The 18,215-nt window shown below is 43.5% G+C and overlaps 1 protein-coding gene across 4 annotated transcripts in view; it reads left to right on the top strand.

Moving 5' to 3' along the window:
- The window catches only part of ctbp2a (C-terminal binding protein 2a), a 245,497-nt gene that overhangs the window by 57,836 nt on the left and 169,446 nt on the right, over positions 1–18,215 (top strand). The window lies entirely within an intron of this gene.

Here is an 18,215-nt window from a genome sequence, read left to right as displayed (position 1 = left end):
ATTTGATTCTCCTAAAATTAAGCAAAGTTTGCCCAAGACTTCTCCAGGTATTAAGTCTGGTGCCCTGTTCCCAACCCCCTCAGCCAAAACCAGGACACTCTTGTGCTTCTCCTTGGCTTAGTCCACGTCGGAACTCTTACGCCTTGTCTCAGTTTATGTGACATTACTGTTGACTGGTTTAATCTTGCTTCAGGTACTTGACTGTAAAGAACTTGTGCTTGAGTTTGTTGTTGCAGTATCGCTGTGCAGTTGTATAACGTGATGTTGCTCTTCATTTTGTTTTTTTTAATTTTGTTTTTCTTTCTTTTATTGTATTATTGCTCAGGGCTTTCTTCACAGTTTCAAAAAACTAAAATGTTTAAAGAAAAGCCACAATCTTTGGTTCAGCAGTTACAAATATTCTTGTGTTGAATGTGATGTTTATTTTGGCTGATACCTGCAATTTATTGTTCTGATTTGCCTTCTATAATATCAGTGAATAGCTGCATCGGTTTTCAAAGCTACTTGTAATGGAAAGCACATCGTTTTGGTGTAGAAGTTCATTTGTAAAATTTTCTCTCACTACGTTACTGAAGGTGTGCAAATTTCGTAGAAGTATCACTCCCTTGGAAAATTATATTTTTTGTTATAAGTTTGATAAGGAGAAGAATTTTCTCCCTAGATTGTCACCTTGGTTCCTCTGGGGGCCTCTGGACATCGCCTGCTGCAGACCTTTGCCAGTGCCGCTCCAAGCCAGCTGCTAAGAGATACGCATGGCTAGCGCATAATTCCTCCTTTGATTTTGCTGCCCTTCTATCCCCATCTCCACCCGATGACTGAGATGGGAACTCAGACCACAGTCATGATGATCACTTTAGAGCAGAACGACCTCCAGTGTTAAACCTTTACACCGTCACATATTGCAGCAAGTAATTCCATTAGATTGTAACAGGAAGGTGAAGTCAGTTCCTGCGAGAATAAGCAGGAAGTTGTTTATTGTCAAAATATATATTCCCCACCGTTCTCTAGGCATTTCTTCTCTCAGTCTGCCTGCGTCATTGCACTTATCTCTGGACACCTGAGGCAACTTACTGGCAGGCATCTACCAATGCTGCTGTGGAGATGGTTCCTAAGTTCACTTTTATATTGCGACTGTGACGCTGGGAGGATAGTGTTGAAGTGGAGACCTGCCATCTCCGAGGAGATCTCCATTGTTTCACATTTACCAATCGTTCACCAGTGATTGTAAAGTCAGTTGGAGGGCCATTAGGAACAATCATGCATTTTCTGCACCTCTGACAGCTCCTATTGAGACTCAGGAAAAGTCAGGTCCCAGATGCCATTGAAGGCACAGAATTTAGCTTCTTTGTATTGTAGGGTGGCAATGGTGGCTGGGTAATTAATATAAAAGCATCTTAAGAAGAGTGTGAAAGCAAAATGACTTCCTACCCATTATTTGATTAGCCAGGGTGGTCACTAGGATTTCAGTGAACTCTGATGGTGAGTACGTGAAATTTTCATACTTTGTCCACTTGAACTGTGAAGAACAATAATAGGCTCTGTCTTTCCAAGCTTGCATTGTGTCTGGACAGAGCATTTTGAGTTGCATCACAGCAGTAACAGTACTGATTATGGTAATGGTAGGATCAATTTGAGATAATGAGTTAAGTGTATCGCACAAGAATAGTATCAGCACAGCAGTAAAGCATATTAAGAGTAATTTTGACTTTGGGTGATAGTGTAAAATGGGCGATATCGATTCGGACGCTCGTTATACATCTTTCCCCATTTTCATTTCCATTGAAGTCAATCACTCAAAGTCAATATTACCCCCATTGGCTTAAATGTGATTGTTTTGTTACCCTGCAGCATATTACCAAAGAGCTAAGTAAGCCTAATGACGCAGCATATTAAAATAATTCTTGGTTTGGATGCACCTATCCATCAGAATTCTTCCTGTTTGTATATTGTTGTTCTTGGCGATTATTGAAGTATTCTGTTAACAAGATTTAAAATTTAAAGAGACCATTTGCCAGCTTTAGAAGCCCCTCCTTGGATATGTAAGCATATTGATTTGGGAGTTGTTTTTTATTGATGACACATGAATCCGTATTGGCTTGTCATATTTCCTACTGTGTATTGGTACGGGAAGCCTAGCTTTTTTCTCAATTTCTTCTGCTAACAATCTCTTAGTGGCTAGTGTCTCAAATGCAGTTTGGATTCTCACGTATGTTTTAGGTGGGGGGGGAGGCAGTTTAAAAATGTGTAGAAAGCAGCATGTCAAAGCATTTCATAAAGGTGGGGGATATTTATTATGGAACGCCTGACCTTGAGATAATTAGTTTTCTGTCCTGTATTGCAAGAAAAATCCTACTGGATTATTCATTATGGCCTTTTAATGAGATAGGGTGAGAGGCCGTTTCCTGTTTCTTCTGGTGTTACAGCAAATTTTGTTATGGATTGTTTATTATAATTGGATAAATATTAATAGATATCTTGGCTAAAACTTTCTTTACATTCTTCACAAAGAGGATGTTCTGTTAATTAAAACACAAGGTTATGGTAGTCCAGCTAATAATTATGGTTTTCCTGATTTTTTTTAAAGTATATTATCTGTAATGGAGGGTAACTAACCAGGGAGTTCATTTATTCAAATGACTGTTATGTGTTTGTATTTGTGATTGACTGCTGGAAAGTTCCGGACCCAGAGAAAGCCTTTATTGTCATTCTAGATAATGTACAGACTTGTAGAATAACTGAGTTTCTGAAAGTCCTGCAACTGAACCACCTGTGAATCAAAGTTTTGGAGTGTCGATTTGCTGCAGTGTAGCTCTGTGTAGAATGTGTACAGTTAAGGAACTTTAAACTCCGGATGAACTGGGCCTCCAGCATGTGGCATCACAGCGCTGTTAATTGATACTGTGCAAGTTAATGCCTGCAAACTTCCATATGATGACGTGCTGATCTCCGTCATGCGATTGTGGGACAGTGTCCAGCAGAGGCCATGTGCTTCTTTACAGGGAAGAAAGGAACATTGCGGGGAGTGTCACCCTGGACCACTCTGGGATACATAGAATTACAAAGAATTTACAGCACAGAAACCGGCCATTAGGCCCAACTGGTCTGTGATGGTGTTTATGCTCCATACGAGTCTCCTCCCACCCTACTTCATCTAACCCTATGCCTTCAGATAAACAGCACCAGCCAGAGTTTTCCACAGTGGGCAAAACCCAGTTGTGAGATTTTCAGTCACAAGTCAGCCACATACCCAGGTATCGCCTTGTGCAAAAACATGATCCTAGCTAGAGGCCTGTCCTATTACCGATTTTAATGTGGCTGTTCTGAGGCATTGAAATTCTTCAGTTATCATTAGAGTGACAACAACAAGAAGTGCTCTCAGCCAATCACCTGGAAGAGGATGCCTCATACCAGGAAAAGTAAGCATTGGCTAAAGTATAAAAGCGCTGACTTGAAGCTCCACCAGAAAAGGTAAGCATTTTTTAGTTGAAACAAAGTCTGTTAGCCTGCTGTACCACCATTCAGATTTTAATGATCGAAAAGAACCGACAAAGGCTTTACATCACTCTATCAATCGCCTCCAATCCTTCCTTCACAAACACTCCGTTCCTCTGACTCTGGCCTTCTGTCAATCCTGCCCTCCCTTTGTCCCGCCAATGGTGGCCGAGCCGTCACCTAGCTGGGTTCTGCTCTCTGGAATTCCTTCTGCCTTTCCTCCTTTGAAAACTTCCTCAAAACCCATCTCTTTGATCGAGTCTTCAGTCACCCCTCCTAATTTCTCCTTTCCTAACTCAGCATCCAATTTCCTAGCATCAATTTCTGAAGTGTCTAGTCAAGTTCTATGTTAAAGGCACCATGTAAGTGCAGGTTGTTATTTTGTCTGCACGTACTAGCTGGCTGTGGGTGTTTATGCTGCTATCACCTTTCTTCTTGCTTCCTCTTGCAGAGACCAACTTCTCACAGTATTGTTTGAGATAAGTAAAGCCCTCTATTAAAACTTTTAGACCCTGTAGGCCATCACCCTGAGAATCCTTCTGCATCTAGGAGAGTTGGTAGGCCTAGGAGAAAGTCACCCACTCTGCCTCTCAGCCAGAAAAGAGACCTGGCTTTGGGGAAACCAAAACAAGGGGAAGGGAAGAAAATAACTTGGGAAGAAGTTTTGCCCTCAGACTATAACAAAACAAATTTAAAAATCTTTTCGTAAAAATTTTGATAAAAATGCCCAGTACATAGAAAAAACATTTTTATATGAATTGTTCATAAGTTCTGACAGTTTCTTGATATTGAAAATAATAGAAGTATTAGTTTGTCAACATAACCTGGTCACAAGGGTTGCAAAGCCACCCATGCTAAAACACTATGGAACTGCATGTGGCAGAGCCTCAATCATAGTAGACACCTCTCCACTATTGAGTTTATGTCCTGGGATAGTGTAACCTTTTGACTCTTGTGTCAAACACCATGATGGTGCCATGTGTTGCTTGTCACTGAAGGTACTATTTTGCTGCTTATGCCAGGAAATGCTGGAGTGAACTTGTGTATCTGCTTAATTCCTCCAGTGTACACTTTTTTTCTTTCTAAAGAAACAGGTTATTTATTTTTTAACTGGGTACTGTTGAGCACTCTCAAATCAAGAAAATCTTAAGAGGTGTGATATAACAAGTGTACAGATACTTGTGTGCCCCTAATTTAGTATTCAAAATATATTTTATCCTGTGCTTTGTGTCTTGTTCCTCTAACATGCCACAGCATTCGTCCTTCCCATCAATGCGAACCACGTCATCTGTTAAATTTTTAAAAAACATTGCCAATATTGCAAAGCCTCATTCATGTCAGTAGATGCAAAGAGAAAGGAATTAAAATAGGAACATTGATGCTTAAAGTGGTTTAATTAATTTTTGAGATAACTCCATAATCAGAGCATTTAGCAGTTTGCGAGGCCTCTGGAAAAATAATGGTTTTTAACCATTCATTTGGGAGTATTGTCTCTGTGGAACTCACTGAAATAAATCACAATAGTGTTCTGGTGAGTTTGATTCTGATATCCTTATTAAAATTTGATGAAACTCATAATGAAGTAAATTGTGAAGTGACTACAGGCTTTGGGTTGTGGCGTGCATTTCCTGCTTGTAACAGCAAGTCCTTATTAACAAGTTTTTGTTTCTAAAACTGTGGTTTTAATTGTTTTTTTTTGGTTTCACCATGACTTTGATCTTTAAAACATTCTAATCTCTTTATAGGGAAAGACTTTCACTTAAGCAGTAAGCGCCAGATGCAAAGGTAATTTTTTTTTAAACAAAAGTCACAAAACGCAATGGTTAAGTGAAAGCTGAGGAGCATTTTGCTGAATGCTTTGTATTGATACTAAAGCCATGCACAGTATCTTAAGTCAGCAGCTTTATATGGTGTTATCTCATTAAATTTTCAGAGAAAAGCTGCAAGCAGCTAATTGGAAGCATGTAATAGTTTAGGCCATGAGCTGTCTTATGGCGTAATAAATTACTGAAGGAGAAGACAGTTTTATACACTTACAGAGGGTGAAGTAGTTTACATTTAATGAGTTTTTAGAGAATATTTGATAGAAACATTGAACTCTTTAATCATTACAGCTTCACTCTAAACTATTTAGAGTTACTTTATGAATAGCATTAATTCCAACAATAGTTGCAATAATTCATTTATCACAAGTTAATGACTTGCAGATAAGAATGAGTCTGAAATGTAATTTTCTCTATAGAATCGGTTATTCTCATTCATTATAGGGAATAGATGGCTTTGCAATTTCAACAGTGAACATGCCTTCTACAGCATTGTGTGGATTTGCTTTCTATAGTGGGGGTGATGCCTGTAGTGGTTATAAGGTATCATCTAGGGGAAAGTGTAGATGCAGGTGTATGCATTGTATACATTAATTACTGTGGAGAAATAATTAGTGATTTTAATTCAAATTAATCACTTATTCAGAAAGTAACTACTGTTAATGCTACTCTGACACTAATCCCAAAGCAAATGCTCGAAAAATCGATATAGAACAAGTCTTTTGTTGACCCCCTCATTGCTTACTGAAAACAAGCTCCTGCACACACTTGCCTCACTTATATTTGTAGATTAAATAGCCTAAGAGACCCATTCTTCTTTCAGTTACCTACATAACAACATACTAACCAGATGCTGGCAATCCAGTCCCATCTGGCTCATGTGTGTCTGCCAAATCTTGTTCTTGTAAACTGTAAGCTAGGTAAAATGCCAGAGCACAGGGGCTGACATTTAAGGATGGGTCAGACTGTGCAGGTGATGGAGTATTCATTTGTCTAGGGTTGCCAATAGGTGTAGCAACCATATAAATATTGAATATGCCTAAAAGCATGCGTCTTTCCATAAAATGTGTCTCCTCTGCAGTTCCCATGTACGCGTACCTAAAAATGAGGTGCCATCCTGGTGAAGCTACAACTCAGGACTACATGCATGCTAAACAGCGAAAGCAACATGCTATAGACCGAGCTAAGCGATTCTACAACCAACGGATCAGATCAAAGCTCTGCAGTCCTGCCACATCCAGTCGTGAATGGTGGTGGACAATTAAACAACGAACAGGAGGAGGAGGCTCTGCAAACATCCCCATCCTCAATGATGGCGGAGTCCAGCACGTGAGTGCAAAAGACAAGTCTGAAGCGTTTGCAACCATCTTCAGCCAGAAGTGCCGAGTGGATGATCCATCTCGGCCTCCTCCCGATATCCCCACCATCACAGAAGCCAGTCTTCAGCCAATTCGATTCACTGAGTGCACTGGATACAACAAAGGCTATGGGCCCCGACAACATCCCAGCAGTAGTGCTGAAGACTTGTGCCCCAGAACTAGCTGCGCCTCTAGCCAAGCTGTTCCAGTACAGCTACAACACTGAAATCTACCCGACAATGTGGAAAATTGCCCAGGTATGTCCTGTCCACAAAAAGCAGGACAAATCCAATCCGGCCAATTACCGCCCCATCAGTCTACTCTCAATCATCAGCAAAGTGATGGAAGGTGTCGTCGACAGTGCTATCAAGCGGCACTTACTCACCAATAACCTGCTCACCGATGCTCAGTTTGGGTTCCGCCAGGACCACTCGGCTCCAGACCTCATTACAGCGTTGGTCCAAACATGGACAAAAGAGCTGAATTCCAGAGGTGAGGTGAGAGTGACTGCCCTTGACATCAAGGCAGCATTTGACCGAGTGTGGCACCAAGGAGCCCTAGTAAAACTGAAGTCAATGGGAATCAGGGTGAAAACTCTCCAGTGGCTGGAGTCATAGCTAGCACAAAGGAAGATGGTAGTGGTTGTTGGAGGCCAATCATCTCAGCCCCAGGACATTGCTGCAGGAGTTCCTCAGGGCAGTGTCCTAGGCCCAACCATCAATGACCTTCCCTCCATCATAAGGTCAGAAATGGGGATGTTCGCTGATGATTGCACAGTGTTCAGTTCCATTCGCAACCCCTCAAATAATGAAGCAGTCCGAGCCCGCATGCAGCAAGACCTCGACAACATCCAAGCTTGGGCTGATAAGTGGCAAGTAACATTCGCGCCAGACAAGTGCCAGGCAATGACCATCTCCAACAAGAGAGAGTCTAACCACGTCCCCTTGACATTCAACGGCATTACCATCGCCGAATCCCCCACCATCAACATCCTGGGGATCACCATTGACCAGAAACTTAACTGGACCAGCCATATAAATACTGTGGCTATGAGAGCAGGTCAGAGGCTGGGTATTCTGTGGCGAGTGACTCACCTCCTGACTCCCCAAAGCCTTTCCACCATCTACAAGGCACAAGTCAGGAGTGTGATGGAATACTCTCCATTTGCTTGGATGAGTGCAGCTCCAACAACACTCAAGAAGCTCGACACCATCCAGGACAAAGCAGCCCGCTTGATTGGCACCCCATCCACCACCCTAAACATTCACTCCCTTCACCACCGGCGCACAGTGGATGCACTGCAGCAACTCGCCAAGGCTTCTTCAACATCTCCTCCCAAACCCGCGACCTCTACCGCCTAGAAGGACAAGAGCAGCAGGCACATGGGAACAACACCACCTGCACGTTCCCCTCCAAGTCACACACCATCCCGACTTGGAAATATATCGCCGTTCCTTCATCGTCGCTGTGTCAAAATCCTGGAACTCCCTTCCTAACAGCACTGTGGGAGAACCGTCACCACACGGACTGCAGCGGTTCAAGAAGGCGGCTCACCACCACCTTCTCGAGGGCAATTAGGGATGGGCAATAAATGCCGGCCTCGCCAGCTACGCCCACATCCCACGAACGAATAAAAAAAATGTGACTTGTTTACCTGAGTTAGCTGATCACATTCAGGGCATAGGTAAGGGTATTTCAGTTGGCACTGAGGTAGAAGCAGTAGAGTGCACTGGCCCGTAGGACGGGATAAAGACATCAGGGCACGCTGGCCCAGATTTTGCTGGAGTGGGGCATTTCATGGCGTGCCCTGTTAGTTTAGACTTGTTCCTGCACCCTTCAGCTCAAAAATTTTTGCCCACGAAGTTGCTGGAAGTGCGAGCTGATTATGGCGTAGCAAGGGCAAGAGGGCATTTGTGACCTTGATGAACAATGGGACAAACAATGTATTTCCTTAACCAATGAGATTTAAGGATTGAGAAATAAACAGAAGGACTGAGAAGGAGGGTGAATTAGAGCGGGTGAATTTAATGTCAAATCAGGTAAACAAAAAGAAATAAAGAGAGGGAAAGAAAGATTGGATTATGAGAGAGACAATAAAGAGAGAAAGGAAAAGTAAGAAAAAAAAATGTTCAAATTTTTAAAATTTGACATTTTTATAATCTCCAGCAACAATTCACTACCTGAAGGAATGGGCTCAGCACTTTTCCCACTGGTAGTGGTTATCAGGAATTTTGGGGCAGAGGTCAGTGGGCCCTCCATGGAATGTCCTGTGGGGTTTGCTGACTCGTGTGCCTGAATTCCTTATTTGTGCTCCCAGTGGGTGCAGCTGCATGTCTGGATCGTCTTTTTTTCAAATTTCCCCTGTAATGTAAACTTTTAAAGAACGAATCTCACCATTAGTGTTGTTTCAGAAATGAAACATTTACAAAATATTGTCAGTAAATTCCTTTTGTTCACAGCCACTTTTTTTTTGTACTTTTGGTTTTAAGCAGTGATTTTGAATTGCATCATTAGGATACTGACTCGAAGAGTTATTGAGTTGAATGAAGAAGAGGGGACAGTACTAACCCAAGGTGCTTCCGCAGTCATGATATTTGGTTGCATATATCCGTTAATTCAATTGCTTCGTTACTTGGCTAAAAGCTTTAGGGGTGAAGCTGATCAATGGCAGTATTGCAAAATGGGGTGATAGTGAACGGACAGCCTGTTTTACGTCGCACCCGATTTTCTTTTTCATTGACTTCAAAATGGGCTGCCGATTTGCTATCGGCCCGCTTTGCACTACTTGCATTGACTAATTTACTCCTAGTATCTCCTCTTGCTCAGTTCCTGTGATAATATCATTAGCATGGACCATTCAATAACAAAAAAATACATCCCAGGATGTTGAAGTTATTAATTTTCAGTGTTCCCAGTGACTTTGTGGATAGCGGCACTGCCCAGTGTGAACTGAGCCATACAACCAAGAAGGTCCCCGGTTTGATGTATGACCTTTGCTGAGTTTTCTGTTCTAGTCGGAAGTGCTATTGTTGGCCTCAGCTTTCCTGGGCCAGGGAGGGGAAAAAAAATTACGGGATTCCCACTCTGGATTGCTATCTAGTGACCTTGCTGGAAAGTTTTTGTTTTTATTTTCGGGATATGGGCAATGCTGACAAGACAGACATGTATTGCCCCGTCCCCAGTTGCCCTAAGAAGGTGGTGGTGGGCCTTCTTGAACCGCTGCAGTCCTTGTGATGATGAACTCACAACAGTGTTAGGTCGGGAATTCCAGCATTTTGATTCAGCAACAGTGATGAAGGAACAGCAATATATGCTCGAAAATGTGCGTGTGTCATTTGAGGACTGGAGTGGGATCTACTGAGATGTTTCAAACAGTGGAATAGCCTCCTGATACTCACTGTCTAGCCTTATGCATGGAAAATATCCAGATGGGTGTGTTATCAGAGGACAGTCAGCACTTGTGGTACTGTGCCTTAGCATGAGTTAGCACCATCATGAAGGCAGGGTAGACAAGTATGAAGATGACTGGAAAAGGATCTACCTGGCTGTTGTTTTCCATGTCAAGGGTAGTAATAGCGTAGCAGCTCTTCAAGCAGGGATAGATCTGGAAGAACTGATCGGAAAAGCCTTTAATTTCCTTTTGAGCCAGTAGTTGTTCTATTCAGAACTTTCTGCTCGGACATTTTGGTAGCCAATAGTTGTTGCCCCTGTGGCAGTGCCATGTGGGTATAAGCCGAGGGTACCTGGAAACAGCTGCCTCTGCAGTCTGTCAGTCAAATTCATTTCTACATCCCCCTGCTTAAAGGTCGATGATGTCATGCTAGACTGAGTGTAACCTTACTGATAACCGCTTATAAAATCAGGCATTGAAATGGATCAGGGTTCATTGAGAAATAAATTACTGGCCATCACTAAAAGGTATCAGTGATACATATTTAACCTGTAATTAATTTAATCTACTATTAGCAGGTGGCAGCCTGTAATTTTCTCCTTTTTGTTAGAAAGAGTGGGCAGCACTGATATGGTAAAATGTTTTCTGAAGATTAATTTTAAATCTGGGCCTTGCAATGGAGTCTGGATAGATTTATACCTGAACTAAGCAGAAGCCTGGTCCAGAGATGAACATTTCTTGGCAAATTACTTAGACTATGTGCTTGTCATAATTCAGCTGTATTCATATTTAAATCTAATAGAAATTAGAAATGTCATGGAGATTAAGACACTAATGGCACAAAAAGTAACAATGCCCCGCAGTGAATCACAGGTGTAAGAACTAGAAATGTAAACGGCAAACTTTTTATTTCATGGCGTGCTTACCTATTTAGCCAGCTCCAACCGTAGTGAGCTTGGTACTGGAGGTCAGGAGAGTGCAGGTCGAATCTGGTTGGGGCAGTGTAGGAATGGGCTACCTTGGTAATAGGTTATCCCCACTCCCAGAGATGGACCCAGTTGAGGTGAGAAAATTCACAGCAAATGTAATGGTGTTTATACCTCAAAAAAAGACTTGCATTTATATAGCGTCTTTCACAACCTCAGGAAATCCCAAAGCGCTTTACAACCAATAAAGTAGTTTTGAAGTGTAGTCACCGCTGTAATGTAGGAACCATGGCAGCCAATTTGTGCACAGCAAGGTTCCACAAACTGCATTGAGATACATGACCAGATCATCTGTTTTAGTTGCTGGGTATCCCCTGGCTGCAATGTGTTAGAGATGCTGGCACGCTAAACTTATCCTATTTACATTGCCGGTTAGAATTCAGAGCAACATCAAACAACCATGCATTATGATTTAAGTTTTGTGCTGAAGATTTGATGGAGGGTGGGGGTCTATACAGGTCAGTATTGTAAAACGCACATTATTCTGGCCTATATGGGTGGGCCACAGGCTCAGCCTGTCAACTTCGAGAACAAAATGGTGGCAACATCATGCATTTATGTTTGCTGCTACCCGCACTTTGCCTCTTGTTGTGCAGTAGAAACTCGAATAAATGTAGCCTACGTTTATTCAAATGGAAGTCTCTGATACCTCATTTATACCGAGGAACCCACATAACTGCCCGTACCAAACTCAGCCCTGTTCTAACGGCTGTACGTTCAATACTTGCAGAACTGACAAAAAGCCCCATGCGCACATTGAACTGATCACGTGTTGTTGCACAACAGGACATAAATGTGGAACCTAAGTTTAAAAAAAATACTGTTTGTTTATTGACTGGCATAGTGACAAAGAAAGGCATTCAAACTCTACTTAATTTAATTTTCAGAAGAGCTTGGGACATCATAACTGCATTTACCTGCCATCCTTACCCGGTCTGGCCTATATGTGACTCCAGACCCACAGCAATATGGCTGATTCTTAATTGCCCTCTGAAATGGCCTAGCAAGCCACCCAGTTGTAGAATCTCGCTACAAAAAGTCATAATAAGAATATAACCGGACGGACCACCCGGCATCGGACCACTAGGCACCGGACACGACAAAGGCAACCCAAGCCCAGTCGACCCTGCAAAGTCCTCCTCACTAACATCTGGGGACTTGTGCCAAAATTGGGAAAGCTGTCCCACAGACTAGTCAAGCAACAGCCTGACATAGCCATACTCACAGAATCATATCTTTCAGCCAATGTCCCAGACTCTTCCATCTCCTTCCCTGGGTATGTCCTGTCCCACCGGCAGGACAGACCGACCAAAGGTGGCGGTACAGTGATATACAGTCAGGAGGGAGTGGGCCTGGGAGTCCTCGACATTGACTCTGGATCCCATGAAATCTCATGGCATCAGGTCAAACATGGGCAAGGAAACCTCCTGCTGATTACCACCAACCGCCCTCCGTCAGCTGATGAATCAGTCCTCTTCCATGTTGAACATCACTTCGAGGAAGCATTGAGGGTAGCAAGGGCACAGAATGTACTCTGGGTGGGGGACTTCAATGTCCACCAGCAAGAGTGGCTCGGTTGCACCACTACTGACCGAGCTGGCCGAGTCCTGAAGGACATAGCTGCCAGACTGGGCCTGCGGCAGGTGGTGAGCGAACCAACACGAGGGAAAAACTTACTTGACCTCGTCCTCACCAATCTACCTGTCGCAAATGTATCTGTCCATGACAGTATTGGTAGGAGTGACCACCGCACAGTCCTCGTAGAGACAAAGTCCCGTCTTCGCACTGAGGATACCATGGGATAGATTCAGAACTGATCTAGCAGCTCAAAACTGGGCATCCATGAGGCAATGTGGGCCATCAGCAGCAGCAGAATTGTATTCCAGCACAATCTGTAACCTCATGGCCCGGCATATTCCTCACTCTACCATTACCAACAAGCCAGGGGATCAACCCTGGTTCAATGAGGAGTGTAGAAGAGCAAGCCAGGAGCAGCACCAGGCGTACCTAAAAATGAGGTGCCAACCTGGTGAAGCTACAACACAGGACTACATGCATGCTAAACAGTGGAAGCAACTTGCTACAGACAGAACTAAGCGATTCCACAACCAACGGATCAGATCAAAGCTCTGCAGTCCTGCCACATCCAGTCGTGAATGGTGGTGGACAATTAAACAACTAACGGGAGGAGGAGGCTCTGCGAACATCCCCATCCTCAATGATGGTGGAGTCCAGCACATGAGTGCAAAAGACAAGGCTGAAGCGTTTGCAACCATTTTCAGCCAGAAGTGCCGAGTGGATGATCCATCTAGGCCTCCTCCCGATATCCCCACCATCACAGAAGCCAATTCGATTCACTCCACGTGATATCAAGAAATGGCTGAGCGCACTGGATACAGCAAAGGCTATGGTCCCTGACAACATCCCGGCTGTAGTGCTGAAGACTTGTGCTCCAGAACTAGCTGCGCTTCTAGCCAAGCTGTTCCAGTACAGCTACAACACTGGCATCGACCCGACAATGTGGAAAATTGCCCAGGTATGTCCTGTCCACAAAAAGCAGGACAAATCCAATCCGGCCAATTACCGCCCCATAAGTCTGCCCTCAATCATCAGCAAAGTGATGGAAGGTGTCGACGACAGTGCTATCAAGCGGCACTTACTCACCAACAACCTGCTCAGTTTGGGTTCCGCCAGGACCACTCGGCTCCAGACCTCATTACAGCGTTGGTCCAAACATGGACAAAAGAGCTGAATTCCAGAGGTGAGGTGAGAGTGACTGCCCTTGACATCAAGGCAGCATTTGACCAAGTGTGGCACCAAGGAGCCCTAGTAAAATTGAAGTCAATGGGAATCGGGGAAAACTCTCCAGTGGCTGGAGTCATACCTAGCACAAAGGAAGATGGTAGTGGTTGTTGGAGGCCAATCATCTCAGCCCCAGGACATTGCTGCGGGAGTTCCTCAGGGCAGTGTCCTAGGCCCAACCATCTTCAGCTGCTTCATCAATGACCTTCCCTCCATCATAAGGTCAGAAATGGGGATGTTCGCTGATGATTGCACAGTGTTCAGTTCCATTCGCAACCCCTCAGATAATGAAGCAGTCCGAGCCCGCATGCAGCAAGACCTGGACAACATCCAAGCTTGGGCTGATAAGTGGCAAGTAACATTCGCACCAGACAAGTGCCAGGCAATGACCATCTCCAACAAGAGAGAGTCTAACCACGTCCCCTTGAAATTCAATGGCATTACCATCACCAAATCCCCCACCATCAACATCCTGGGGGTCACCATTGACCAGAAACTTAACTGGACCAGCCATATAAATACTGTGGCTACAAGAGCAGGTCAGAGGCTGGTTATTCTGCGGTGAGTGACTCACCGCCTTACTCCACAAAGCCTTTCCACCATCTACAAGGCACAAGTCAGGAGTGTGATGGAATACTCTCCGCTTGCTTGGATGAGTGCAGCTCCAACAACACTCAAGAAGCTTGACATCATCCAGGACAAAGCAGCCCGCTTGATTGGCACCCCATCCACCACCCTAAACATTCACTCCCTTCACCACCGGCGCACTGTGGCTGCAGTATGTACCATCCACAGGATGCACTGCAGCAACTCGCCAAGGCTTCTTTGATAGTACCTCCCAAACCCGCGACCTCTGCCATCTAGAAGGACAAGGGCAGCAGGCACATGGGAACAACACCCCTGCACGTTCCCCTCCAAGTCACACCCCATCCCGACTTGGAAATATATCGCCGTTCCTTCATCGTCGCTGGGTCAAAATCCTGGAACTCCCTTCCTAACAGCACTGAGGGAGAACCTTCACCACACGGACTGTAGCGGTTCAAGAAGGCGGCTCATCATCACCTTCTCAAGGGCAACTTGGGATGGGCAATAAATGCTGGCCTCACCAGCGACGCTCACATCCCATGAACGAATAAAAATTTCTGAATATGTTTGTTTTTAGTCTTGAAAATAGATCAATCTACTCAGAGCTGTTTTGGGATTCTTCTGCAGATATAAATAGTTCTCAGGCCTTTACATTCAGGTGTTTTTTTGTGGTATAATTCCATTAAAATAAATATTTAATCAGGTAATCATGGGTTTTATCTAGTTCATTCTGCAGGATCCGGTGTTTCAGAAGATTTCCTGTTAGGGAAATATTGCAACTGGCTTGAAAAAAAATTAAATACTCAAATAGTATATATAGTGAGACCTTCCAATTCGCCCTCATTTCTGAACCATCACTTGCTTATTAATATAGATACCCAAACCCAAACACATGGCTAAGTTTCCTGGTATATTTTGTTATCAAGCAAAATAACAATGCTCCTGGGAGCTGAAGACAGCCCTGACGCCCCACTTCCACCCTGCTCAAACTCCTTTGCACAGGGAATTATTAGAGCATGGAATGCTTTGCCAATGGGAGTGGTTGAGGCAGAGGTCATTGCACCTTTTAATGGAAAATAGGATAAACAATTGAAGCAGAGGAGGATTTAAGGCTGTGGGAGAGCAGCACAGGCATTGGCATTAATATGGTTTTCTCTGGCAAAGAGCCGGCACAGACACGATGGAGCCAAGGGCCTCCTTCTTGCGCTCTAAACCTCTATGGTAACTTGCTACATTTCACGTCTTTGCCAGTTGGCTGAATCTTCAACCTCAGAAAATGTTCTATGGATTGGAAAGTCCGAATAATTTTTTAGAAAGCATAAACAGCAAACAAAAATTAGTTTGTATACAAGTACAAATTGAGAGTGATTGCACACTGATCATTTGGAAAAGGCAACAACATGAGAAGGTACATTGGAGAAGAGGTTGTTTCTAATCATTGAATAATGATATATGGGCCGAACATCAGCTTTTAGTAACCAGCACAAGGGGAGGAGAAATGAAAGCAGCAGTTCATGCTGACTTTATGTCCAGTGACGGAGAGTGCAAGTAATATCATGTACTGCACATCTGGGACCTGATTTGGCCAGATGGTAGTGCATCTTCAGGTCTGAATATGTAATACAGTGTGGGTGTGAGCTTTGTTTACATTGAGATTGGGTACCAGAAACTAGGTAGATAAAGTGGAGGTCCACTGCTTATACAAGTGGGCAGCTCTGCTGAATACTCACATTTTGGGTGAAACAATACATGCAATATATATTTGTGTGTGCTGACTTGAAAAACTGAGGTACCTAATGCTGAGCCATAGTCTAACTTGTTGGTATGAGACCTACCATTGAGGTGGATCTCATTTATTCAGGTTGCAATTTGAGACTCGCAGCTTTAATTCTGGATATACCTGAATTTGTTTTGCTGCTATAAGATTAGTGCCATTATTCACCTGTGAACTTTGTCAGTGAGTCTCAGCAGGCTATCCGAGCGCTGGGAGCATCACAACTTAGCCCAATCCCGACCTCACCCAATCTCCTCGCACGCATTGATGGCAGGAGTCGCTGACTAGTCATCAGGGCCAGGGCCAAATCAGGTCCCAGTTGTGCAGTACATGGTATTACTTGCACTCTCCATCATTGGACACAAAGTCAGGAAGCTGGCTGATTCCTCATGCCCTTCCCAGCCTGGAGTCCTGAGCCCAGTTGTAACCCTCCCGTGCACTGCCCCACTGTTCCCCGCTTGAGAGCAGCTAACTTAGTATCAAAGCTCGGATGACCGTGGCCCTTTGGCCAATTCTCACACTATAACTCACAAAGGTCATCACAAGGGGGGTAGGAGGAGTAATCCACTTATCTGAAGAGAAGAAAAGTTCCATGCTCGGATAATAAAAGCTACACAGGGCATCCTCAATGGCATTGATATTATCTCATGAGTAAATATCTGAGCCATACTGACCAGGAAGACTCCAGGTTCATTCCCTGCCCGTAATTTGCTAATTTCAGCTAGGCTGGTGGTAGGGGCACTACGATCAGCTTCACTGCCCCAGGCTAAGGAAACAAGATTTGGGCAGCATTCCCAATCCTGATCGTTATCCATTTATCCCTGCTAGAAGTGTGTGTGTGCGTGTGTGATGCTCCCTATGGTCAAGTAACTTGCTGAGCTTCACTGTCAAAACTCACCCGTGAATAATGGCTACCTAGTTGAGCTATTGGAGAGAGAGAAGCACTTGTGGAATGGTCACCCATCAGCAAGGAATTGGTGCCCTCAGGAGAGGACAGAACATTTGTGAGGGGAACAAAAATAAAGGCAGCACATGGTCTAGGCCAACAGTCAGACACTATTCTCCTCTGCCAAACTTTAAAGTTATAAACCATACCTTTTCTATGCTGACAGTTGTGTTATTAAAGGAACTGCGTTTCCTGGAGGAATGCTATTAGTGATGGGCATTGCTTAACTATGTTAAAAATAAATCGCTGATTTATAAAAACAATAAGAAATTGTCCTACTCCTCTGCCAGCCCCACCATTTTGGATAGATTCTACAGGCATTCTACATCTGCGTGACTTCCTCTTTTCGACGCCCCCCCCTCCAACCAATGCCCAGATACCCCTCTATGGTATCGATGCACTACGACCCAAATCCCCACATCTGTCACTGAATTTGACTTCTGTCATTGTCAATGCACCATGAATTTTGATATATGATACATCATTAAAAAGTTTTAACTTTTTTTTGTTGAAAATTATTATGGGAGGAAGTAGAGTCAAAATAAATGCCAATTTTCGTTTTTGAAAATGTACAAATACCTTTTTATAAGTATTTAAAATCTTATGTGACTATCTAATAAGTATCGTATGATATAATTTGCTGACTCTGTCACGGACCACAAAGGGTTGCAGTCTGTGGTTTCCTAAATTGCAGTGCATTTTAAACATAACGGGGTGCTTCATTTGCATGTTGAAATTGCATTTGGCTTAGGTTGGTATCTTGCGTTGCATGACACACTATTCATTGTCAAAAATTAAAAGACATTGTTGTTAGAACCTATTGAGATTCATGAGATATTGTGCAATCCTACACGTTTCACACATACAAAAAAAATATGCTCCTGGGTCCTGCAGGAATTGTTTTAAAATTCCATACAGATCTGAAGTGTTCAATAGGATATTAGAAAAGGAAGCCTGTCAGGTATTTTTTTGTTAGAGCAATGACATTTTCCTTTTGAATAGGAATGTGTTTTTTAAAAGTTAGATGGTTGTATTTGTAAAGAATGCTTGAGGAGTCT

Source organism: Heptranchias perlo, chromosome 21 (genome assembly GCF_035084215.1).
Source record: "Heptranchias perlo isolate sHepPer1 chromosome 21, sHepPer1.hap1, whole genome shotgun sequence".
In the NCBI taxonomy this organism is placed as follows: Eukaryota; Metazoa; Chordata; class Chondrichthyes; order Hexanchiformes; family Hexanchidae; genus Heptranchias; species Heptranchias perlo.
Note: the sequence above shows the minus strand (reverse complement) of the source record. Positions and strands in the feature narration are given on the sequence as shown.